Source organism: Myodes glareolus, chromosome 9 (assembly GCF_982192425.1).
Source record: "Myodes glareolus chromosome 9, mMyoGla1.1, whole genome shotgun sequence".
Taxonomy (NCBI): Eukaryota; Metazoa; Chordata; class Mammalia; order Rodentia; family Cricetidae; genus Myodes; species Myodes glareolus.
Window position 1 is genome coordinate 71,565,311 of NC_142034.1, and position 25,728 is coordinate 71,591,038.

Consider the following 25,728-nt stretch of genomic DNA (forward strand, 5'->3'; position numbering starts at 1 on the left):
TTTGCTCGGGACATTAAAAAAGGAATAAAATAACTCACTCAAATAACTCCACAGCAATGTGTAGTGTGCCCCCAAGACAGGAGGGAGCCTCTAAGATAGTGAGAAGCTGGGGTTATCTGATTCTGTGTCTAGCTCTTTGTACATAGTGTCTGGCTCACGTCTCCACTGCTCTTGCTGAGGATGGAGGTGTAGCCAGGCTTCAGAACCACTGTCCAACCCAGGTGTGTGGTACCAGAGGCCTCCAAGGTCACTTGCTGCCCCACGGCCTGGGACTAGCAGCCTCCCGCGCTTTTTGGCACACATCCCAGAGGTGGCTAGTCTCCCAGGGCCATGCACGTATATGTCTTCAGCTAGCATCTCTCCTAACTAAGCAGTAAGTGGGTAATAGAAATCTGTACGGAGACTTGAACGTACCTGTGTGAGCTTTCCAAGGTCTAGCTCAAGGCTAAGATCACTGTCCTTAGCTGGGAGCAGGCTTCCTGCTGGATGACTGAGCAAGCACTCAGGAGCCACCACACAGCTACACAGACACAATACCTAGACCCTCTCAGGTGCCTTCCCTTTTGTGATCTGTAGTCCCTCTCAAGTCCCCCTTGAGAGTATGAAGATCAGGGAGGGGAGGGATGTGGGGAGGCCCACGGAGATTCTCTATGCTTGTGTGTAAAGGGAACGCTCTCAGCTATCAACACCCTTGTGCAAGTTTCAGGTGCTTTCCCTTTCCTCAACCCTCTCCTGCCCCAGCCTCCAGTGCTCTGTGTCTGGCTTGACCATATCCCATCTGTTGGTGGTGGTTTTACTCTTTTTTACTCTTTTGTCTGTTTTGGGGGGCCCACCACCCAGCTCCCAAATAAATCATACGTGGAGTCTTATTCTTTCTTATAAATGCCCAGCCTTAACTTGGTTTGTTTCTAGCCAGCTTTTCTTATCTTAAATTATCCTGTCTACCTTTTGCCTCTGGGCTTTTACCTTTCTCTATTTCTGTATACTTTTCTTTCCTCCTTTCTCCGTGGCTTGCTGTGTGACTGTGTGGTCGGCCCCTGATGTCCTCCTCTCCTTGATCTATTTTGTTCCTTCTTTTTTTCCTCCCAGATTTCTCCTTCTATTTATTCTCTCTGCCTGCCAGCCCCGCCTATCCTTGCTCCAGCCTCACTATTGGCTGTCCAGTTCTTTATTAGACCAATCGGTGTTTTCAACAGGCAAAGTAACGCAGCTTCACAGAGTTAAATAAATGCAGCATAAAGAATGCAGCACATCTTTGCATCATTAAAACAAATGCAACACATCTTCAGTAATACTCTACAACACCCATCCATCCTTCTAGGCCCATCTGGATCTACCACTCATAAGCTGTGTGATTTCTGGTTACTCAGTCTCTCTGAACTTGAGTGCATCCATAAAGCAAGAAAAAAAAAATCACAAGTCTTTGCCGTGTTGACTGACACGTCCCTAGTGTCCTCAGCCAACCCTGATCCTGTCAGGACCCCAAGCCCCGCTCCACATTTATTGCCTGCTGCTACTTGTATTACCAGACAGACCCACCACCTCTTCTGGCTTTGTTGCCAGATACCCGTCTTCCTTGAAACCTCCCTTGGAAACTGAGATACTTCGCTGATGGTTTTGAAAGATTGGTAGTATTCACACAGAGGGGGCTGCGCAGGAGTTCCCAAGAATCCAGAGGAAATTAGGGTCAGACAGGGAAGAGAGTTCTGGAGCTGTTCATCTGTGGCACACCACTCGGAGTGGCGAGCTTGGGATGGGAAAGAAACTACCCTAGAGAGTCCACATGGGCGTGGGGAGAGGACTGTAGATCATGGTGAGGGGTGGAACCCAGATGGTGACAGCTCTGGGCTGGATAAGGGTGAGAATAGAGCAAGTCTGGAATCAAAATGGACAGATTAAGCCTGCCTCCGCCAAAGCGGGAGGAGCAGAAGTCCTGTGTATCTATGCATATGCGGCATCTTCATGCCGTGCTCACTCAGTGAGGAGGCAAACACCGTTTGTAACCCTAAACACGGGGCCCAGTGTCTCCATGTCTGCAGGGCAGTGGGGCCCATTGAGGGTATCATTGAGGGTATCAGGTCAAGGATGCTACAGGCAAGTGTGGAGAGCAGGGGCCTCCGTGTCTTATAAAGCACACAAGCATATGTACACACACACACACACACACACACACACACACACACACACACACACACGAGAAATGCCAGTCTTGCAGAGAAGACAAATTCAGCTTGAGTAGGCCGGTGGGGGCTCTGTGGCAAAGAGGGCATTTTGGCTGGTTTATTCTGGAGGCTTGGGTCCCAGGCAAGCTGGCATAGGTCTGGATCCACAGACCTCTAACTTCCTTGACCTGTGCTTGACCAGGCTCCTAGAGACAGACAGACACTTGGCTGATTCAGGTCCTGCTAAGTGAGAAACTCCCCTGGGGATGGTGACACATTTTCAAAGAAAAAAAAAAGCCGTGAAAGCCAATCTCCACACTGGAAGTAGGTAATTGTGAGTGATGAGATGTTCTCCCTCTGCAGACAGAACGGGAGAGAAAGGAAGGCCTGGAGCCCACAGCCAGGCGGAGTCTCACGTCATCTTACATAGCGGTTCACGAGGTGTGACTGTAGGAAGAGCCCCCAGGCATGTGGCAGACAGTTCAATACAGAGAACTAAACCACAGTCTTAAAAGTTCTCCTTTTCGTGGTGGTTCTAAGAAATTTGGACAAAAGAAAACATAATGACCTCAGACAGACAAGACCGCTTTCCTATCTTGTGTCTGTGTGTGTGGACGTGTGTGTTTACATGTCCGTGTGGAAGCCAGAGGTCTCCAGTGTCATTCTGCAGGAGCAGAACTTTTTTTGGTTTTTAAGGCAGGACACTTACTAGCTTGGAACTCACCACACAGGCAATAGTGGCTAGTTAGCCCCCCGGATCCTCCTGGGCTTACAAGTACAGGGTCCCCCCACCTCTTTGAGTTCTGGGGATTGAACTCAGGTCCTTGTGTTTGCACAGCAGACTCTTTACTGCCTGAGCCATGTCTGTCCCCAGCCCTGCCACCTCTGTTTCTTCATCTTCCGTAATCACTCTCCTTTATGTTCGTGTATGCATCTCCAACATCTCCCAGGGGACTCTGGTTTCTAGGTGCTCATGAATCCTCCTCTCCAGGAGATCTGCTTCCCACCAGCTTTGGAAAACCCGAAGGCCTGAAACTCTCCAGGCCTTTTCTTTCTTCTGAGAAGGGACAGAGTGAGTGGGTCACCCCTGCTGGCCCCTCACCAGGGATGATGTCTCTTGTCCTGTGTTGCATTGCTATGCATTCTGCTAAGGGCTCAGGTCACCTGTCCTGGAAAAATCCATTTCATTTCAATTAGCAAGCAGTAAAGCAGGGTGTAGGTTTCCTTAGCAACTGTGGAAAAACAGAACCTCTCTGGACCCATGCTCTGCAATGTCTCCTGGGGCCGCTGACTGTGCTAACAGAAGGCCAGCACCCCTCAGCGGGAGTCCGATGCTCAGCCTGCATGTGGAGATCTCGAACAACTGGTGTCTGGACTCCTGGAAGATTATCCCTGGGTCACTGTTCCCTCCCCAGGAACTCTTCAGCAATCTCCAAACAGCACATGAAACTCAAAGTACCCCTCATTCTTCTGGGTATGAGAGTCTCTAGTCTTCTAAACCCACATGCAGTAAGCTATTTTCTGTTGCTATAACAACATACCCACGGATGGGTACAGCTTTGGAGGCTGAAAGTCCAAGATTGGGCAGCTCCATATGCTTGACTGCTGGCGAGGGCCTCGGAGTGGGCGGTGTCACAATGGTGGGAGTGTGTCACCAGAGACGGAAAATGAAACAAGGAACCGGAGTCAGTTTGGACTAGCTTTTCTCATGGAGACTTCCCCTTGAGGAATCCAACTGACATCTTAAGATCTCATACAAATTCTCATCAGATGGCTATGACCCATGATCTAATTACCTTGTATTCAGTTGTTCTTCTTAAAGGGCCCTCTGCCTTCCAATTCTACCATACTGATGACAAAGCTCATGACCTTCTCGGGGACAAGTCACATCCAAACCACAGCACCACGCATTTTAAAAATACGGTATTTGGGAGTAACGGGAAGATGGCTCACAACCACGAAGACCTGAGTCCAACCCCAAGCACCCATGTGAAAGTGGTGACTCTTGGAGACAGGAAAATCTCTGGGGCTTGCTGGCCAGCCATGCTAGTGGGCTCCAGGATCAGAGAAGACCCTGCCTAAAATAAATAAATAAATAGAAAGGAGAGCAGTTGAGAGAGACACCTACTGTGGACCTCTGGCCTCCGTATGTGTATATGCATGGTATCCATCCACACACTCACATAATTAAAAATACCGTATTTGGTTTAAAAAACCTTTTGTACATTTGAGAAAGGATTCTGACCCTATTCTTGAAATGTGAAATTCTTGTAACTGGGGGCTCTAGTGTGGCACTATTGACTCTGCTGTGTTCCAGGTAGAGAGAGACATTTTTCTCAAAGGCACGGTGCCGGCTTACTGAGTTTCTGTTTACTCTGCCGAAGCTAATTCTGTATCCGGCAGCCGCTTCAATTCAATCCCTGGACTGTGAATTTCCCCAAGCAACTTCTATTTAGTTAAGGCCAGAATCTCAGTGGGTGGTAATAAATATCAAAGCCCAGGATGACGGAAGGAGGCAAAATAAGAAAAGCCAAATCAAATATGATTATTGATCAATCCTGAACTGCCTTAATCATTTCTATGCTAATTTTAAATATATACATACATATTGGCATTTTCATTACATAAATACATTGGCATTTTCAGCTGAGGAAATATATTGAGCAATTCCACAATGCGCTCTTTAGAGAACAGCAAAATAAATAAATACAGTAAAAGGCACAGAATGGAAAAACGTGGCAAATTCTTAGTAGTCTGAGAAAGCCTTTGAAACATCTGAAGATGTTTCATGTAGCACCATTTCTGGGAAAAAAAAGTTTACAAAAGTAAAAACCACGCATACCATAAAGGAAAATAAAAATTGGACAGGTGAGGCAGCTCAGTGGGTAAAGGTGCTTGCTCTTCCGACTTCTGTACCTGTGCCACGGCACAAATATGTGCACATGCATACAAGTACACAATAAACAAAACATCACAAAAGAAGCAAAATTCAAAATTACATCTTATTACCAATCGGAAACCACCCATTCTCTGATGCTTCTGCTCCTTCTCACTGTTACCTACAGCATCAATTTGTAGCTCATTATATCCGGTTACTAAAAGTACAGACGTGACGCTTCTATTCATTGATGGCCAAAGGAACAGTAAAGGCAGTGTCAGCGTACCCTGCTGCTCCCGTCCTCCCTGGCAGGAGGATACAGCAAGCCACATGCAGGACTCATGCTGGCTCAGGTGTGTGTCACCCTTGCTGTTGGCAGTTGCCTGTCTTCGCTTCCCTTCTATCGCCCAGAACTACGGCAGATTGCCATTTGTTTAACGTTTGGCCATGCTTTTCTGGGTTAGCTATTTGTCTTTCTTAGAACTTTGAATTCCCTGTAAGATGCATTGAGAGGTCCGGGGAGAGATGATTCAATGGAGGAAGTGTTTGCTGCATAAGTATGTGGGTCAGAGTTCAGAGTGTCAGCATGTCAGCACTCCAGAGACCAGAGGCTGCTGGGACAATGAAAGTTCTGGGTTGGAGAGCAATTGCGTGAGACACCAGATATCAATTTTGGACTTGTATGCACATTGCACATTTGTACACAGACACACACACATATCTACATGCACACGTATATGCACATCATATACAAGCAAAAATGTACTAAAAGACAGAATACATGCTTTCTCCATCCTACCATTAAGGTCTTCCAGCTTTGACTAATCTTTTGTCTTGTTTTTGAGACAGGATCTCCTGTAGCCCAGACTGGCTTTGAACTTGTCAAGAATGACCTTGAATTTCTGACCCTCTTGCTTCCACATCCCAGTCCTGGGATTACAGGTGTGAGGCACCATGCCTACTTAGTAATTGAACCCAGGAATTCATGTATGCTAGACAAGTATTCTACCAGCTAAGCTCCAGCCCCAGCCTTGTCTTTGACCTGACTGGCTGAGAGTGAGCCAACCCTGCTGAGTTTTTATTCTTATTCTAACTTGAATGGTTACTTTTTTTTTTTTAATTTCTGAAGATGAGTCCTTCTCTTCTGTGTTGCCCATGCTGGTCATTAATTGCTAGGACCAAGAGATTCCCCTACCTCAGCCTCCCACGTAACTGGGGTTCTAGGTGTTCACTGTCATTCCGGGTTCTCATCTTCCAGGCTCTGGCACGGTTGATCTATCTCATTTTGGGATGTGTTTTGCTGCACACCTGGCTTAGCTTTACTTTTTCGGGGGCCAGCTCTCCTTTCTTTCATTCCTTCTCTGTTTTGCTGGATATACCTTCCCACCACTAGGCAAGCTAAGTCAGACTCCGAAAGACAGATATAACGGATATTCTCTCAAATATAGGGCTTCGATTTTCTATCTATACATGTACATACATACATACATGCACATGATATGAAAGTATAAGAAGGACTGTCTGTGACTAATAGGAGGGTGACACAGGAGAGTCAGAAAGGAAAATATGGCCACAGTCTATGATATAGACGAATCAAAATGCCATTATGAAACCCACCCTTCCCACAGTGAGTATACACGCATAATCTTTTAAGGAAAGGAGGTGGCTGGAGAGATGACCCATAGCTAAAGTACTTGCCATGCAATCATGAGGATTGGAGTTCAGATTTTCAGGACCCGTGGAAAATGTCAGGTGGGTGTAGTGACCCATCTGTAATTCCAGTCTCCAAAGTCAGAGGCCAGGGTCTCTAGAACAACCTGGCTAGGAAGAGCTAGCATATTGGTGAGCTCTGGACTTGGAGAGATCCCAACTCAATGAATAAGGTGAAAGAGAGAATCAGATTGTCCCTGACATAAATCTTGGGTCTCCACATGCAAGCACAGACACGTACATACCCACAACTATACACACTTGTGTACATCCTATGTACACCCACGTAAATGGGAAAAGTAAAAGCAAAAGAAAGAAGACAACGTTTGTGGCCTTTCGTGTCTGGAACTGTGTGACTTTTGTACCTATCTACTAGATTTTAAAACTTTCACCAGCTGTATTTCTAATTTCCAAGAAATAGTTTTTACTCTTCTCTGCCCTTTTCCATAGCACCTTGCTCCTATGTCATGAAAATATTACTTCCTTGAGTCTCTAGAAGAATTTTTATGACATGGCTGAATTTACATTTTATATTGTACCCGCGGGGCTAGGTGTTTGTTTCATCTATATTGGCCTATGTCTTTTGTGTTCTTGGTGTCCTCTGCAGGTCTCCTGGTCCCTGCTCATCCATCCCCTTGTATGTGATAAGTTGAAGGATGCTGTCATCAGACACTGGGTACTGTGTGACTGTGTGTCTTGTTCCTGGGTGGGGGAGGTGATGTCATCAGACAGGCTCAATCAAACTCAGGCTTTAAGAAGCTCAGGTAGGGGATAGGCAGATAGATTGATGCCCCCCTCCCCCAGGCTTCTTGTAGTCAGATTAGCATTATTTATTTTGGTCCCCAAGAGGGCCTTGCATAGGACAGTGACTGGTTATGGTAAAAATTGAACGTCATCTTGAACCTCAAGTTGAGCAAGGCAGGGACTTGAGACTCAGCAGCCAGCAACGCCATGTAGTCCACATACTGAGGGGCTTTCTCATGGACTCAGAGCTACCAAAGTGACCCCCGTGTCCACACTGTCACTCCCCTCTGCCACTGCTAGTGATCTGAAATCAGGCGCCACACAGCGATCTGCTGAGAGGCAGATGACTCTTCTCATCCCACAAATAAGTGACCTGAAGGTAAGAAGAATATTATCCAAGTCTCCCAAAGATGAACATGGCTAAAAAAGTTACTTTCTTGAATGTTGTTTTCTTTCTTATTTATGTATTTGTGTGTGTGGCAGGGGTGTGTGGGGTACATGTGTAGTGTATGTGTGTGCATATGTAGTGGCTGGAAGGGTAATGGTCATATTGTATGCTCTGCACTGTTTCCTTTGAGACAGTCTCTCTCACTGCATCGGGAAGTAGACTGGCGGCCGGCAAAAGGGAACTTGGTGATCCTTCTGTCTCTACTGCAGGGCTATGGTTACAGGAGCAAGCAGCTACACATAGCTTTTGATATAAGCAGTGTGGATTCGAACTCAGTTCCTCATGCTTGTACAGCGAGCACTCCTACCCTCTGAGCCATTCCTCAGCTAGGAAATTGCTTTTCTTGATTACTCTAATTTATTACTTTCTTTTTTTGTCAGTTGGAGTCTCAAGCAGCTCAGGCGAGCTTCAAACTCACTATGTAACTATAGATGAACTTGAACTCTTGATTGTTCTGCCTCCACCTCTCAATGGCTGGGATTATAGGCTTGTGCTACTACACCCAGTTTATGGAGGCTAGGAACTGCATCCAGGGTCACTGCAATTTTAATACTAATCTCAGATCTCAAAAGTTGATCAAAAGTACAAATGGTTCTTTGCCAGAGAAGACCTCAGTCCAGAAAGGATATAAGATGGCTTCAGGGACTTCAGAATGTGTCAGAATATGAGAATTTGAATTGAGTCCAGGTCAAGATCTCTAGTTTTACATGTTTTACATGTATGTCTCTTGCAGCACCGAGGAATCCCTGCTGTGGGCTCAGGCGCCACCCTTGCCAGGATGGCGGGAACTTCAAGCATTTTGCTCACAAGATCTGAAACTGGAGGGCCTCTCCCTAACCAGTTCGGAAGATGCAGAAGGTACACAGAAATGGGCAGATGCAGGCAGATGCAGGCAGAGGGGGACCGAGGAGGAATAGGGGCACAGAAGTGGGTAAGATTCAGCACAGAGCCCTTTGGTTTTCTGAACTCTGCAGCCGGGGAAAAAGTCCCCAGGGTCTGGGGAAATCCCTTTGAGGAGTCCCTAGGGGTATGCAGGCCATGTCAGTCCCTGGAGCTATGGGAGGCAAGTGTGGAGGTTGTGAGGAAGCAGGGTGGCACTCGGGCTCTTTCCACTCAGGGGCACCCTCATCACCCCACCCAGTCTCCTCCACGATCCCCTCCATCATCCACTCTAACTTTTAAATGCGTGGAATGTGAAATTGCCTGGTCTGAGAAGACGGAAGACGGAATGTACTGGCAGCTGCTAGAGACGGCCATGAATTTTACAAATGGCTTTCTAGAAAGCTCTTGTTCACATTCACAAATCAGGCCCATAACAGCCCCCATCTGCATCTCCGCAGATGGAAATGGCCAGCTTCCTATTTCAGCCAAGGCTCTCCGTCCCAGGCCCAGTGTTGCTCAAGCGGCACGGAAGACTCAGAAAGAACCTTGGCTTCCCAAATCGCCTCCAGCTGTAGAGGAGAGACCTTTGCTTGCCATGTCCATATTGAAAGGACTTGGGTGTTCTTGCTGGAACGCACCAGGGGGAGACACACATCACTCAGAAGACAGGAATCCGCTGCTCCACCTCGTCCAAAGTCATAGCTAGGTGAGCGAGACTGTTTCAGAAAGGATAACCAGTGGCTTTTTGGTTTTGTCTTGTTTTTCTTTTTTAGCAAATCATCCCTGTCTCCTTAGTTCTTTCCCTACTAAATCTAGGCAAGAGGCGGAGTGCCCAGGCTCGGGTGGGGGTGGGGCACAGAGCAGCAAGGTGTCAAATTCTTGGTTCTTGAAACTCAGAGCAGAGACAATTTTCTGAAAACTAAGGTTTTCAATTTGCAGAAGACAGTCTTTTTGAAAAAAATAATTTATTTCTAAAGCTCTAAAACCTTGGCTTTTTATAGCAAGAAATGGAACTATGCAGCCCATAAACTTCAGAGTACAAGCTGGGGAGCTGGGAGGAGCACGGGGACTTCCCTCCCAGGGAAGGTAGAGTAACTTGGTGGGAGGGAGGGGGTGGGCAGCAGAGACTCTCTAGAAGGGGTCCTGGGGTTGGCCCACGTGAGAGGTGGCTCAGCGGGTAAGGGCGCCTGCTGTTGAGAGGAATGTGGCCGGATGCTGCTGAAAGGGTCTTGCAAATGCTTTCCAAGCGGGTGGACATATGGACTGCTTGACCGTTTCCCATCTCACACTGCAGAGGTGAAGCACATAGAGGTCCCGAGAGAGAGGGAGCACACTGGAGATCCCGGGCGACACAGGTCCAGGCATCTGGCCTTCTGTCCTCAGCAGTCCGGTTGCCTCCTAGCCAGCTGATTCCTACTGGATGTGGGCTTCTTCTGCTTCCCAACCTGACTCTGCAGGTCCCTTGTGCCCATGGATTGACTTGGTCCCTCCAATGCCTCCAGAGGGTGGCAAGGAGATGGGTTCCAGGCAGGCAGAGGCCATGTCTTAGAGACTGGGAGAACCAAGAGGGCTGAATCTTGCCTGCTGACTTTGTCATTCCTGGTGGTGCCCAGGAAGACCAGCATCTCCTCCTCTCTACCAAGCTGTGGCTACAGAGAGCAGCTTCCCTCCAGATGGTAGGCAGGCCCTCAAGGGCCTTCAATGCCTGTGCACATGCATGCATGTGGCGGGGGGGGGGGGGGCGGGCGGAGGGAGCCGTGATGGGAACAGGACCTCTCGCTGCCTAGGGACTCCTATTCTGCCCTAGGAGGCTCATCTTGCTGCTGACTGGCTCTGGGAAGTCCCAGTCTGCAGTGGTCTTTGGTTGAGGTGCACACTGAACTCCTGAGGTAGATTTGAGCACTATCAAGTCATTGTTAATATGTAGTTTCCATGTTCAAACTGAGTGTAATTCTAATAGGGTAGGGAGAGGGGACTGTTCTAGCTTGTTTTCTATTTGTGTGATAAAGTGATCATGCCAAACTAGATGAGCAAAAGCCCCCGAGGCCTCAACTAACGAGGAACTATAGGTAACTGAGGAAGGCTAGGAGTGGAAGAGATGATCTTCCCCAGGAGAAGAGCACACAATTGGATGTCTACTACCAAACAGTTATTCCTGAAAACATATACGCAAGTAACATTATATGGACTCAACAAGTTCTATTTAAGAGTATATATGTATATACATATACATGTATGCATGCAATAGCAATTAGTAAGAAAAGAGGCCATGAATTTGAATGAGAACAGGGAGGGGTATATAAGGGGGTTTGGAGGGAGGAAAGGAAAGGGAGAAATTTTGCAATTAAATTATAATAATTTTTTTAAAAAGCCAATTCTACGTCTTGTATGCATACTGTAATTTTCTAAGTCCATCTCGCTCTCCCATGCTGTAACCTCAAGCGTGCCCGCTCCCTTGCATTGATAAACTTACTAATTTTGCTTCACTTGGCTCACCCCGAAATAAGTTCTTTCTTGCCTTATAGTCAAAGATCCTGCTCTGCCTGAGTGGCGGTCCCTGAGCAGGCAGGGACCTCCTCAAGGCTGCTGGAGGCAGTGCTGTGTTCCTTCACCATTGCTCACAAAGACAAAGGCGAGTTTGGGGTGTGTCCTACGGACCCACTGAGCCTAGGCTAGTAGGTGGAATCCATGAGCTCCTCAGAGAGGAAGCACCTGGAGAGGAAGAAATGGGTCATGGAGAGCTTTGTGGCAGGTCCAGGCCAGGAGCCCAGGCCCAGCTACCTCCTACAGAGAGATGTCAAATTAGAAGGGGCCAGGTTGGACACCCCTGCAGCGTATGTCCTCAGGTGGGATCAGGTACCAAAATGCCTGATGGGAATCCCGCTAATGAGCAAGGGACGTCACAAGAGTAGACATTCATAGAGAAGGTTGCAAGGGTAGGGGGTTACCATGACTGCAAGTGTGGCTGCCTGGCATGCCTGTCTCCTGCCCAAGCCTATCCAGGGACCTGTCATCTCCTGTGTAACAGGTCAGTGTTACACAGCAGGATCAGGGTGGGGCACAGGCTCAGCCACAGGCTGTTAACCCTAGAGTCTCCCAGGTCCATGAAGCATGGGACACAGGGGACCCATGGGCACCCATGGGCAGACTAGAGTAGGGACGTGTAAATGACTAACCAGAGTGGCCACATGACATCTCTGGCAAATGAGGGAAGAAGGAGAAAGAATGTTTGAAGTTAGGCCAGGGCAAGAGCAGTGGCTTGCAGAGTTTTAATTTTGCTTCCCTCAGTTACATCCTCAGTGCCCCATCCTGTTAAGATTTCTCTGTTGTTTGTCTCTTTCAGACTCCAAATGTTCCCCCCGCATCCCCTCTTTCTAATTCAGAGTGGGGTCCCTCAGTGCCGTGCATGATGTGGATGTGATATGCCCATTACCAGTGACTGGGAGCCTGACTGGCAGCAAGTCAGAGGCACCGGTTGGCTGGGAGTCAGGGAAGGACTTCAGAAGTCTGTAGCTGTCATTGCTCAGTTTTCTCAGTCTCGATTAGAAGGCTCTACGGTCAGCTAAGGTTTGGAGGTCTCCTACTTGCTAAGCTGAAAGGATTCTTCCTTGAACTCTGCCTTCCCAAATAATACAGCTGTAAGTGCTACCCTCTCCCTACACTCTCAGGGTCTTCTTATTGCAAGTGAGCTTCCGGGGCCTGTGTAGCCTGGGGCTGTTAGAAATACAAGCCCAGATTATGGGGACTAGGGTGTTAGAATGGCAAGTCCTGATTGTCAACTTCACCAGATCTGTAATCAACTAAAATGCAAGCAGCTGGGTCCTTCTGGGAGGGATTTCCTTGGTTAGATGGTTTAGAGAGGAAGGACCACTCAAAGCGTGGGCAACACCTTCCGGTGGCAACCCAGACAAAAAGGATGTGAGAGAAGGAGACTATTTAGCTGTTTTTCTTCAATCTTGCTGGCAAGTCCATTGATCCCTGCAGACAGCCCCAGAGAGAAGTGTGTTGTCAGCAACGATGGAAGGGCAGAGCCTTCTAAGCCCTTTGACACGAGACATGGAGTTATAGGATTTAGAGTTTGCCCTGCTGGTTTTGGTCTCACTTCGCCCAGTATTTCCTCACTACGCCCCCTTTCCTTCCTCTTGGAATGGTAATGTATATCCCGTGCCATTGTAAGTTGGAAGCGTGTAATTGACTCTTTGATTTTTACAGGGGTTTACAGTTAAGAGAGTGCCTTGATCTCAGAAGAGACTTGGACTTTTAAATTGTGTTGAGACTGAGAAAGACTATGGGGACATTTGAGGTTGGACAAAATGTATTGGCCAGGAACCTATGGGGCCTGGGAGTGGAATATGGTGGCTTGAATGAGAAGGCCCCCATGGGCTCATAGATTTGAATATTTGAACTCCAGTTGATGGAACACTTCGTGTAGGTTTAGGAGTTGTGGCCTTGCTGGAGGTGGGTTTTGAGGTTTCATACCCAGTTACCTCCTTTTCTCTCGGCCTTGTGGTATTGTCTCAAGAAGCAAGAGCACAGCTGCTGCTCCATGCCTGTCTGCCGCTGTGCACCGGCCATGATGGTCACAGACTCATCCTCTGTAATTATAAGGCTCTAATAAAGTCTTTCTTCCGTAAGTTGTCTTGGTTATGGTGTTTTGTCTCTCTCCCCACCCACACACATTTAATATATGTGCATATGTTTGTGTGTATATATAAATATCAAAGGGGACTAGTGCCTAACCCTTAGCACCATCTGAAGCCTATTTTTACAGTGAATTAGAAGGAACCTTAATTCAAAGTTAACTTCAAGCTCCGACCTTAAAGCAAGGAAATGTGTTATGATCCCAATGATCATTCACAGACTCTGTACCTGAAAATATTCTTGCTTCAAATCTCAAGTTAAAAAGCATAAATATTACGATTAGTATCTCTTGGGTTTGCTTTTCAGTCAATAATACATACGTGTGTATTTCTGTAATAACCCAGCTTTCATGATTTGTGAACTGCCTTTAAGTTTACTAAGTTTGCTTGCCTGGAGGGGGATTGGAGGCAAGGCAATAACATTCCAGAGGCAAAGATTCAAGTGATGTGATTACAGTTACAGGGAAACAAGAGACGGTGCATTTAAAAGGCAAAGTTACCTTTACATCATCTAATCATGCCCAGGGAAAAGAAAATAAAAATAAGATTATAGAGGAGGTGATTCTTTGATACCTACTTTAATTTCAGGCAGTTAAGAGCAGCAATGCATCACTCTCCAAAACTCCTAAATAAGGTTCCAGAAAGACAGTGCCCCCTTCTCTGTCAATTCTTCCAATTATCACCGCGATGGATGCTCCCTGGCACAGCGAGTTTAATTGCCATCTTATCTCGTGCTATGATGATTTCTTTTCTCCCTAAGGTAAAACTTGGGGGAATTGAATCGCCGAGAATAAAACTGTTCAATAACAATAACACAATTGAGTATAGACCTTTTTCTTCCCTTGGCATTTATTTATACACCTCAAAGTCCTCCTCTGACTACGAAACCAATTCAGAAACAGGTTAACTGACTGAGGACACTGAATTAACTTTCCCCAAGTCCTCGCATCTGGAGAATGAGCCTGAATCCTGACTTCTGACCTCTGAAGGCACCAATAAACTATTGCCGAGGAGGTGGGCTATGCCTACTCTATGGCACAGGCCACTTTTTTTTCCCCCTAGAATTTTCCAAGAACTGTTTTTGTATTGGGATGATTCTAGCCTTGGAGTAGAAGCCTCCGCGTGTCATTTTAGGGTTTTGAGGCTGGTGAAATAATTGTATGCTTGTGTCTATGCGTGCATGTAGAGGCCAGAGGACAACCTCAGCTGTCATTCATGGGGCGCTGTCCACCTTGGGTTTTGTTGTCATTGTTTTGGAAGACAGGGTCTCTTGCTGACCTGGGTCTCTACAATTAGGCTCAAGTTGGCAGCTGGTCCCAGGGATCCCCCTGCCTCTGCCTCCCCAGTGCTATGATGATAATGGAAAGCACACACCCTACACCTGTTATTTATTTATTTACTTATTTAAGCCTGGGCTCTGGAGATTTGACTCAAGTCCTCATACTTGCAAGGCAAGCGCTTTTCCAACTGAGCCATCTTCCCAGCCCAGCGGAGGAGTTCTATCTCCCCCTCTCAAAGATGCATCAGGCTTTTCCCCTTGTGTGTGGCTCACATATAAAGGTGGCCGGCAGGGCAGGCTCTCAGCAGGCTGTCCGTCTCTGCCGGGCTCACATTCCCTCCCCACCCCCGCCCCGTTTTGTTTTCCAGCTGTCTTCACTTTCTCCATGTTCCTTTCTTGTCTTTGCCCAAGAAGTGGCAGGGCTCCCTGGAGTGTACGACAGGGACTTCTTGGCCAAGACTCACAGGTGTCTCCTTCCGGTTTCTCTGCCCTTGTTTTCATAAGTATTCGTTGGAGCACCTTCCTGTAAAACTGAGCCGAGGCCATTGTGATCTGGTAACCACAAGGAAATTCACAGAGCTGTCAGTCAAGCATCTCCTTCCAAAACAGTGGTTCCAAGCAGGGTAGAACGCATGGCAGGATTTCTGGAAAGTTCCAGAATATTTTTGGTAGCCGAAAGGACTGACTGCTATTAATATTGAGATGACAAATCCAGGCATGCTGGACTTTCTGAATGACATAGGCTAGGCCTTCGCATCAGCAAATTGTCTGATGACCTCAATATTTGAAAACTGTGAAAACGTCCACAGTCATTAAAGCCAGAGCCTACTCTAGCTAGACACGAACACACAAGCCTTTCAGCATGGCTAACATACTTGGGAAACCAAGGGAAGAATGCATGCTGCTTTGTTCAGAACTTTATCGAAAGTTGTTTACCATTATTGTGTTGCCCATGGTAACACAGCAGGTGGTCCACGAGCTGCCAGTCCAGTGCACCTGTATCATCTGTGCTTGCGGAAGCTGCATTCATAGAGGCATCGGGATCCATCACTAGGAATTCTGCTGTGGGTTTGCATTAGGACCTATATATCGGACGGTGGCAGTATCTTACACTACTGATTGCTTCCTTTGTATTCCTCACAAAAGTATCAATTAACGCATCCTATTTGGGAAGAAAATACATGGATGTCTATGCTATTATTTCAGGACCAGAGAGGGGATGTCACGTTTGTTCTAAAAAAAGAAAAATGGGTACTATATCTGAAAGAGTTTAGAACTCATACTTGGAGATCTGGCTGTGTTCCCAGTCATAGCTCCCCAAAAGATGTTAAGGAGGGGGCTCCATTTGCTCATTTGTGAACCAGCTAACTAGTTCTCATTAACCTAGCACCCCATGGCACTGAGCAGCTTCTAGATCATTCTATGGGACTTACTGGTCATGCAGTCATGGTTTTACCACTGGCCAAAGGCTGAGGTGTCTGCATCTTCAAGCATAAAAGGACAGCTCTTTCCGGCTAAAAGGGCATGAAGGGCACAAGGAGGGTACACAAGGGGCAGTTATTCCCTAGCACTAATTCCTTTATTCCCCTGCCTCCGCATCTCTCTTTTTCCTCAGCAGTCTTTTCTTAGGTCTAGCTGCTTCATAGTTTAAAGCCATTATCTCATACTTTTATTTTAACATCACTAATTTCCACGCTTTTAACCTAGCCCCCCTTTTCATACTCGATTTCAAAATTCATTCTGTTTTTATTCCCCCTTTTTTCTATTTTATCTCACGTTTAATGTCTGGGATTTAAAATTCTTGTCTCCTAATTCCTTTTCTCCTGCTTCCTGTCGCTGTCAGCTCTTTAACCCTCTCACTTTTAATCTCCTCCGTTTTATTGATTCCCCACTGGTCTAATGTGTTCCTGCTTTATTTCCGTTTGGGGTTTGGGGTCTGCTGTGTCATTTTTCAAAGAAGAAAATTACCTTCCTTTATCCCTTCTAGTAATCTGGGTATTCCACAGAGAAGGAAACAAACCAGGTGTCAAATGACTTCCTGGCTCAGCCCGTGGTGGAGGAGGTGGGGACTGGTGCCTTTGTTTCCATTGGGTGTGACGCGGAGCAGGGGCCCAGCCTGCTTCTCCTCTGAGATTCACAGGTGTGGGGAACATCCACGGCAGCCACCTTCAGTCTTGCTGTCCTCTGTTAGCCCCAGAAATTCTCACCCTCGGTTTCCCGTATTCTGCCTGCCCCCCCCCCCCTTGGCTATTTCCGGGGAGATTTTCCTTACTCTGCAGCTTGCAGTACCCAGGCAGCTCCCAGATCCGTGTGCTTCACATCAGGTAACTTCGCCTCTCACCTCTTCTGCTCATTTTTCTTTCTCTCCTTGTTGAGATAGGGTCTCACATAGGCTAGGCTAGCCTTGAACTCCTGACCTTCCTGCCTCGGTCTCTCTAGGACTGGTGCTGGTAACTTCTGGAGGCCTGGGGTGGAGGGGGTATGATCAGAGCCTGGTCGCTGAGTAGGTTTCTATTGGACAACGGACCCTCTGGTCAAGAAGACGCCAGTTGTGGTATGCCAGGGAGCTGTACAGACATAGGTGCCAGCTAAGGCCCCTTTCTCCAGCTTGAGGTCCACCTGCAGGGCTTATCCTATTAGCAGACATGGGAAATTGGGTGGTTATGAGTTTGGTGTCTAAATGAATCCTGAAGGAGACTGTCTGTCCTTTTTTTTTGTTTGTTTTGTTTTGTTTTGAGTCCTTAATTGAATCTGTGGCAGTAAATCTTTGAGTCTTCTCTTAGCATTTAGAATTTCAATTTACTCCATGGATTTTTGTGTTCAACCCCCAGTGAAAGTGAGCCTTGGTGCCGAAAAGCTTTTAATCAACCCTTCTCAAAATGTCAGCCCCCTTATCTCCAAAGCCTGCTGCAATCTCAGGGACTATGGCTTTAAAAAGAACTCCTATGCACCGTCTCTCCCTCCCAGCTTCCGGTGTGCTTTATCATGGCTTAATCAGAGTCGTTTCTGACGTCCGTCCTTCCCTTGATCTTCTCAGATTCCTCCTAAGGTCAGTTTTCCACTTCAGATCCGGCTCTGTGGACCCATTAAGCTTCTCCGTGGCCACTGCCCACAGAGGAAGACCCGCGCGCGCTGAACTCTTGCTGCCCTCTCTCTTAGCATGCAGGTTAATTGTTCAGCTTTTAATTAAATCATTTTCCTTTCATGTTGTTTGTGGAGCTCACGGTAAATTAAGCCACAAACCTGTCCTTGCTTTATGAGGACTGAGTTTTACATGTTCTTGCTTACTTTTTTTTTCTGAAGACTGGCCATGGCAGAAGCTAATTTCCTTTTTATTTATTTTCATAATTTATTTTTTGTGGCATTGGATTGGACCCAGAGCCTTGTGTATGCACATGCACCCTACCTGTGAGCTCTATTCCCACCCACCCCATTTTTTTTTTTTTTACAGTTTTTAAACTTTGAGACAGCGTAGTTGTAAATTTCTTAGGCTAACCTTTAACTCTCTCTCTCTCTCTCTCTCTCTGTCTATGCACACATGTGTTTGTGGCTATGTACATGCCTATTTGCACATAGGGAGGCCAGAGAAAGAAGTTGGATGTCTTGCTCATTGACTCTCTGTCCTATTTCCTTGATACAAAGTTTCTCACTGATCTTGGAGCTAGGCTGATGACCAGCAGGCCCCAGCCCCAGTGACCCTTCTCCTTCTGACCCTCACTGCAGGGCAGGGTGGCAGGCAAGCACCCAACCATGCTTGAACATAGGTCATCAGGCTTGCATAGGAGGTGTTCTTGTCTGCTGAGTCATCTCTCTAACCAGAATCTTGATTTTCCATTCACCTGCCTCAGCTTCATAGGTACCTGGGATCATAGGTCTGTTCTACCAGGTCTGAGCAAAAGCTAATTTCTAGAAAAAAAAATTCTTAAAAGAATATAAACTATATGGAAAGAAAGAAACAAAAAACGTTGGGTTTAATGGCAAACATTTGCTTAGTAATGATTTTTTTTGGGAAAGGCTCTTTGGGGGGCCGAATGGAAAGGCCTCCTGGAGTTCTCCTAACTGGAATGGCAAACACAAGGCAGGGCCTCCTGCTGTTCTGAGAGCAGCCACCAGGGGGCAGCATGTTGCCCCATCCCCCCTCCCCCACCTGCTGATCTGCTAATCAGCATCCCCGCTGCTTTGACCTGCTCCCCTGGGCAGGCGGCCCTGTTCTGGCCATCGATTTCTCCCCAGGCCTTGGATTTGGATGAGCCTAATCAGCGGTATGGTCTTCAGTCCTTGCTTCTTGATTTGTCAGGAGAGTGAGTTATCTGTGCTGCCGGTCTCTGATTTGTAGGTGGGAGAACTCGGCTGAACTGCTGTGACCTTTTCAATATTCTGTTATTAGAGGGGCTGGCCATTTCAACTTTCTCCTGAACAGAGCGTCTTCAGCGTGTGCTGAAGAGGAAGAATGGCCAGTTAATCAGAGCGCTGAACGCTGAAAAGGTTGCCACGGGGTGGGTGCTAACGTTCACCATCTGCCCCAGCATCCCGCAGGCTACGGAGGCTCCTAAACCTTCCACGGGACCCAACAAAGCAGTGAAGTTAGTCTTCAGGCCCTCTTAACTGCCATGCAGACTCTGCCATTGTCGTGTAATGGGCAATCCAGGTGACTCGCTGTGACCTGCCAGGTCCCATGCATCTTCCATTAAGTTCCACATCATTCTGATGCTGCGGCCACAGTGGCCTTCATATGACACCTTGAACTTACAGCCTCGTTCCAGTCCTGGCCTTTGCACACGCTAAGCTTTTACTCTGTCTTTCTCTAGATTTTAGCCTGGCTGCCTTTCCTTCAAGGCATAGCCCAGGCTCCAATGCCACCTCCTATGCGTCTCTCCTCATGGAAACAACACTCTGCTCCCTTTTCTCTCTCTTTGATGGCAGTAGGTACATATGCCAACGTGCACTCATGCACAGAGAGGCCAGAGGTCAAGGCCGGGGATTTTTCTTGATTGGTCTCTCCCTTATCTTTTGAACTAGTGACCCGGAGCTCACTAACCGGCCAGCAAACCCCAGGAATTCTCCTAGCTCGGCTTACTCATATTGCTGTCACAGGCACATCACCACACTTGACTTTTTACTCAGTGCTGGGGTTCCCGACCCAGTCCTCACGTTTGGGCTACAAACATGCTACTGGCTGCCATCTTCCTAAACATCTTGTTTATAGCCCATTAGTAGCCATCCCACTTGTCTCATCCATGTACGCGTGTTGAGGACAGAGAAAGGGCGGCAGGTGAACAGCGTCTGCTCTCGGTATCCCCAGGGCATGGAGTAGTCACAGGAGGTCCTCAGTGAATGTGTGCTGGTGGACAGAAAGTAACAATGCAGTTGGCCGGGAAAGGATGCCCTAATTGGGACTCCTCTCCGGTCACAGAGAGCTTCCTTCTTCCTGCTTCCCAGGTCCCTCCTGTCCCCCTCTTCTGGGAGGCCCTACTGCACATGCTCAGCTGACAGATGCCAGGTGAAACCCAGCCTCTAGAATCTAGACTCACTGTAGTGATTCAGTCGAAGTGTTAGCAAATGACTCAGCCAGAAGTTTCTCATGCACGTGGTAGCATGAAAATTTACAACATTGCAACCATCTTCAGGACGCAGGGTTCGAGCCTAGGTCTGTTTAGAGACCTGCCCTCGTGGTGCTCTGGGTGGTGATGGTCCTATAGGTGGAGTAAAGATGGGTCCACAGGGAGGGTGTGCAGGGTTGCAGGAGCTCTCTCTGGAACTGTGTGGAAGGTTTGGTCCAGAATGTCTGCCCGCGGTCCCGAGGCACACACAAGGGAACAGCCACACAGCACGCTTCTCAGTTTCCAAGGAATCTTTGAAAAGCATCCTGGAAAATTTTTGTTTTCATTCTGTTCCTGTCAGACCCTGTTTTTATTATTATTATTATTGATTTTTATTGAGCTCTACATTTTTCTCTGCTCCTCTCCCTGCCTCTCCCTTCAACCCTCCCCCGAGGTCTCCATGCTCCCAATTTACTCAGGAGATCTTGTCTTTTTCTACTTCCCATGTAGATTAGATCTATGTAAGTCTCTTAGTGTCCTCATTGTTGTCTAAGTTCTCTGGGATTGTGGTTTGTAGGCTGGTTTTCTTTGCTTTATGTTTAAAAACCACCTATGCATGAGTACAGACACTGGTTTTTTTTTTTTTTTTTTAGGGTGTTCTAGGGAAGCCACTTCATCACCACAGAGTACACCATTTTTCGCTGAGCAACTCCAACCCAGGTCTCAGTCTGCCATATGAAGGACCATTTGAACCGCTGCTCCGTGTCCATGTTTCCTCTCCTTCGCTCCCCTACGCCTCAAGGATGAAAGATGCTCAGAAGTACACAGAGACAACGGTCCCTGCCACCGTGGGGTTTCTGCTGCCGACTACAGCAGGAGTTTAGAATCAAAGATCAGGAATGGAGAAAAGGAAATGAAAGCTAACAGTTTTAAAGAGCCTGCCAGCTCTGATCCTTGGCAGAGCGCGAATCAAACAATCCCACAGGTGACAGGGATGTACCTGAATGGAAACCAAACACAATCTCACATCTCTTTCTGTAGGTTGGCTGGGATGCTGTGTTAGGGACAAACCCGAGCCTGTCAAGATGCTGCTGCCGGAGAACTGAAGGAGCCATCATCCTATATGGCCAGCCCTGTCTGGAGCCCATTAGCTTTGTCCCAGCAGGAATTTGGTGTTTTGTGGCCGTGGCTCCTTGTAGGTGACTGTTATCCTGAACTGTGCTCCCTGGTAAGATCACTTTTGTTGACCTTAAGGTTCTCGGCCATGACACCTTGTCTGTACTAACAGTGTAATTTATGGCGGGCCATACAGACCAGGTAGAACCAGCCCCACCTCTGGTAGTCTAGAGCTTTGGTGAGCTATGGCAGTCAGTCAGCTGATCCCCATGACAGTCTTTGAATACCTAGGCTCAGGTAAGTTTCCCTGGCTGGCTCTAACCCACGCATGCTGTAGTCCCTCGCTATCCACTGTGGGTGCATTCTAACGCTCCCAGTGAATGCCTGCAACTGGGCGTATCAAGCCTTGTGTGCAAGCTCTCCCGAACTGTGGCAGCCTGGCAGCCGTTCTGATTGCTACTGTCAGGTGGGTAATATATACCGCAGACCCACGGGAGGAAGGGATGGCGCACACGCCGGGTGGAACACAGCAGGATGGCATGAGGTTTTATCAGGCTGCTAAAATGACACAATTCTGGAATTTTCTACAGCTTCTGCAGTTGGTTTCCAGTAACCAACCTCAGTGGGAACTGAGGGCAGGGTTGACTCAGGGGTGATTGTATTGTCACGTACCGTCACCAGAAGGAGCACATGCCGTAGGGACAACTCATTCCGCCTCTCTTGCACCTCGATCTGGAAGCCCCTTCGCTCTGCTGTTTCTCGTCTGTATTGTGCGCTACTGTGCCCGAGCTTTTGACATGGCTTCTGGGGATTTGACTCGGTTCCTCAGGCTTACAAGGCAAGCACTGTACCAGCTGAGCCATCTCCCCAGCCCCCACCTGGCCCACTGGAATTACTCCTTTTCACCGAGCGAAGATCAGTTGGCAGGCGGATATTTTTCCTGCCAAAGGGGACTTTTCCAGCAGATGGATCTGGTTCTCATGGTGAGAAAAGTCAATATTGAACCAAGGGAGGTGGCCACCCTCACCGGCGAAGGCATGGAGCTATAGAGGCTGCCTTCGAGGGTTGGCTTCGGTCCTGTACCCGCTTATGGCCTGCTTAATAATCATCCGCTCCAAAGCGACCCAAGGTAGCCCCGGCTGTGCGCTCCTGGTTAATCTCTTTGGATAGCTCAAAGTTCAGGATTCATTTGGCATTTAGACTTGGCTTGAGGGAGTCAAGCCTTATAATAAAGCAAGGAGCTCATTATGCAGCCGCTGCTCTTGGCAATGTTACCTTGCTAACCACTCAAGGTCCCTGTGGTAGTCGCTGCCTGGACTCTGCTCTCCTGGCTCCTCACAAGACCTCGGCTGAGACCCACATGGAGATGTCTAACGCCACACCTAGCAGAGGCACAGCAAGGAGAGTGGGAGGTAGGCAGGCCAACCCCGTGACCATGCGGGACGGAGTGAGGCCAGGACTTCAGCTTGGACTCACAAGGACACTGCACCCAGCCAGCCTTCTCTGTTGCCCTGACCTACTTTCCATCTTTAGGCTTTCCGTGTGGGCAGCCCCCAGCCTGACAGGTGGGAGCCTGCTAGGCGGTGTGCGCTTAGACACCCCAGCTGGCACCTGTTGCAGAGTATTTGCTCACACTGTGAACCCCGAGATTGTGTTATTTACTGGAAAAAAACCCCTGTTTCTAGCTGTGGTGTGGCTTAGCCCTAGCTCTTTAATCCAAGAGCTTTTCGCTTGAGTATTGTAAATAGGATTAAATAAAGTCAACCATAGGTCAAGAGGCAGAACAAGCAACCAATTGGCAGGAAGTAAAGATAGGTTTATTAAAAAAAAAAACCATAAAGAATAGGAGGAAGTCAGGAGGATGGATAGAGAGGCACACAAGAAGTAGAAGGGAGGGACATGGAATTTGAGGAAGTTGGTTTTAAGACGGAGTAGAAAAAGGGAGAGGCTTCTGGGATATCAGCTGAGGAGGAAGGACAGCTGGATGCTTTCTCTGCCTTTCTGAACTAACAGACTTTCACCCCAGGATTTGGCTCCTGAGTATTTATTGAAAAAAAAATCAAATGATTGAGATTTTGTTAAAACAAAAAATAGGCACCATCAAGGGCAATACACTTGTAACATTTACTTTCCTGTGTCAAGTCTGTCATGGAGTCATCTGGCATCACCAGGTCTTAGATCAGTTAACCCAGGAGAGGTCCACGGCTGAGACATTCCTAGTAGCAAAACCCACAGGCCAGGGTCAGTGAGATGGCTCAGTGGGAAAAGGAGCTTGATGCCAAAGCTGACTACCCAAGTTCCGTTCCTGATAAGTTGTCTTCTGGCTTACACACACACACACACACACACACACACACACACACACACACACACACTGTGGTACACACACACACACACACACACACACACACAAATAAAATTGTGATAAAAATGTAAAGACACATCCAGTTAGTTTTTTTGAAGATAGAGCTTCAAGTATTCCAGAATAGTATCAAGCTCACTCTGCAGCTGAGGAGGACCTTGAATTTACCTCCCTCCTCTTTCCCCGGTGATGGGATTACAGGCATGTCCTACCGTACCGTGTTTGTGCAGTTCTGGGAATTAAACCCAAGACTTTGTACATTCTAGAGAAGCACTTTGCTAACCGAGCTACATCATCAAGACAGTTAGGTTTTGATGCAGCTGGAGAGCAGACTGCCCCAGGTGTTGCTGAGGACACGCTGGTGACCTGGGCCCTGTCTATAGGGCCACCTCTACACTTAGCCAAGCCAAGATCATCTCCCTACCATTTTCTGGAAGCTTCCTGGTCACTCCTACACTGATTGGTCCGATTTTTTTTTTTTAAGACTGGTACTGGGCATGTAGTCAGAGCCCTGGAACACCCGACTGTGTCTTGACTCTGAGTTCTCCATGGCAGAGGAAGGAACCAGAACTACCCTGTGTCCCCAGTTGAGAAGCTCAGGGCAGGACAAAGTAAGAAGGGCAATGGTAGTAGAAACCACAGTTAGGAAGCTGGGCAGTGGGCAGTGAGGGACACTCAGAGGAAGAGAGGACTTGTCCCAGCTCAGAAGAGAAAAGGCAGGGCATGACCAGTCAGTGCGATCACGGGCCTGCATGGCCCTGCTTTCGGGGCAGAAGAACATAAGGACAAACACAGGGAGAGCATCGTCCTAGGATGGCCGGTCTGCAGGCAGCCTCAGGCTTGGTCTCCTGTCCTCCAACTCCAGATGGCGCCTGTGGGATGAAATGGTTCTACAAGAGGCTAGAGCTTGAAGTGAGGATTACAGCCCAGCATGTGAGCAAGGGGCTCACGGTGGCCCCGTGGTTAGGGAGGAGGGTGCATGCTATGGTTCATCTTGCCTGTTGTAGAAGGCATGAAGGCCTGTGTACCCTCACATAAGCACTAGGAGAACCCGGACCGTTAAGCACACAGGGTTGATCCTTCAAGGAAAGCAAGCAATACCTGTTATCCATCCAGAAGCCTGGGAGCGCATGCGCTAACTAGCCTGGTGACCTCTGCTCCACCTGTGTGGCTGGAGACGTTTCCAGCACCGGATCCTTCCCCAGACTGTTACTGCAAATTTGTGATTCTCAGGTAATCTGGAGGCCTTACCTTTGTGAACTTTACAAAGGCTTCCAATGTAGTCATGTCTAATCTGTACCTAGCTAACTTTGTTCCTCAAGCAGACTTATTTATCCTATGTTGTGAATGCAGGACTGAGTTAATTATCACCAGGATAATTTTCCACCAAATTGTACTGTGCTTAAATACGTCTAAAATAAACCATCCAGGGTCAGACTTCAGAAGGTTGAACTAACACTGGCTACTGAGTTGCACTGAACTGAATGCCTTCTTGCCTCGTGCAGATGGTCTCTCTGCAGCCTTAACTGCAGGGCTGGCTCTCCCTACAGACTGTCATTCTGACATTAGGAATCACAGGGTTAGTAGGTGGCACCCTCCCACAGGTTGGGGACCCAGATGGACTAAAAGGGGGAAGGAAGAGCAAGCTAGAGACTGTGGGTATTTTTTTCTCCACTCCCCCTCCCACTTCTTGGATACCATGATCCTTCCCTTCCCTGCCACAATGGATAAAGCTTTGAAACAGCGAGCCTCAAGAAGGGTTTTCTCTTAAAACTTTGCTTTCTCAGGTATTTTGTCACAGTAAGGAGATCATGTGGGGGCTACAGGAAGGAGAGAGAAGAAAGGATGGCAGAGAGTTCAGAGGAAGAGGGGGGCTACTGAGCTAGCTAACGTGCTAAGTCAGCTCAGGGCAAGAGTTTGTGTCTTAGATTCCAGGACTGGGTGTCAATTTGGGTTAGGACATAGAT

At 47.8% G+C, this 25,728-nt stretch overlaps 1 protein-coding gene and 1 long non-coding RNA gene across 3 annotated transcripts in view; one reads left to right on the forward strand and one right to left on the reverse strand.

Annotated features, from left to right (window-relative positions):
• Nucleotides 1–25,728, reverse strand: part of Fstl4 (follistatin like 4) — a 433,548-nt gene that overhangs the window by 141,800 nt on the left and 266,020 nt on the right. The gene's annotated exons all lie outside the window — the stretch shown is intronic.
• Nucleotides 16,857–25,206, forward strand: LOC146892914 (uncharacterized). 2 transcript variants are annotated; one of them, XR_015738877.1, is made up of 3 exons: nucleotides 16,857–17,067; nucleotides 20,937–21,511; nucleotides 21,990–25,206. It is a non-coding gene; the product is annotated as an uncharacterized LOC146892914 (long non-coding RNA). The 2 variants fall into 2 exon arrangements; XR_015003575.2 differs by having other exon boundaries at nucleotides 20,937–25,206.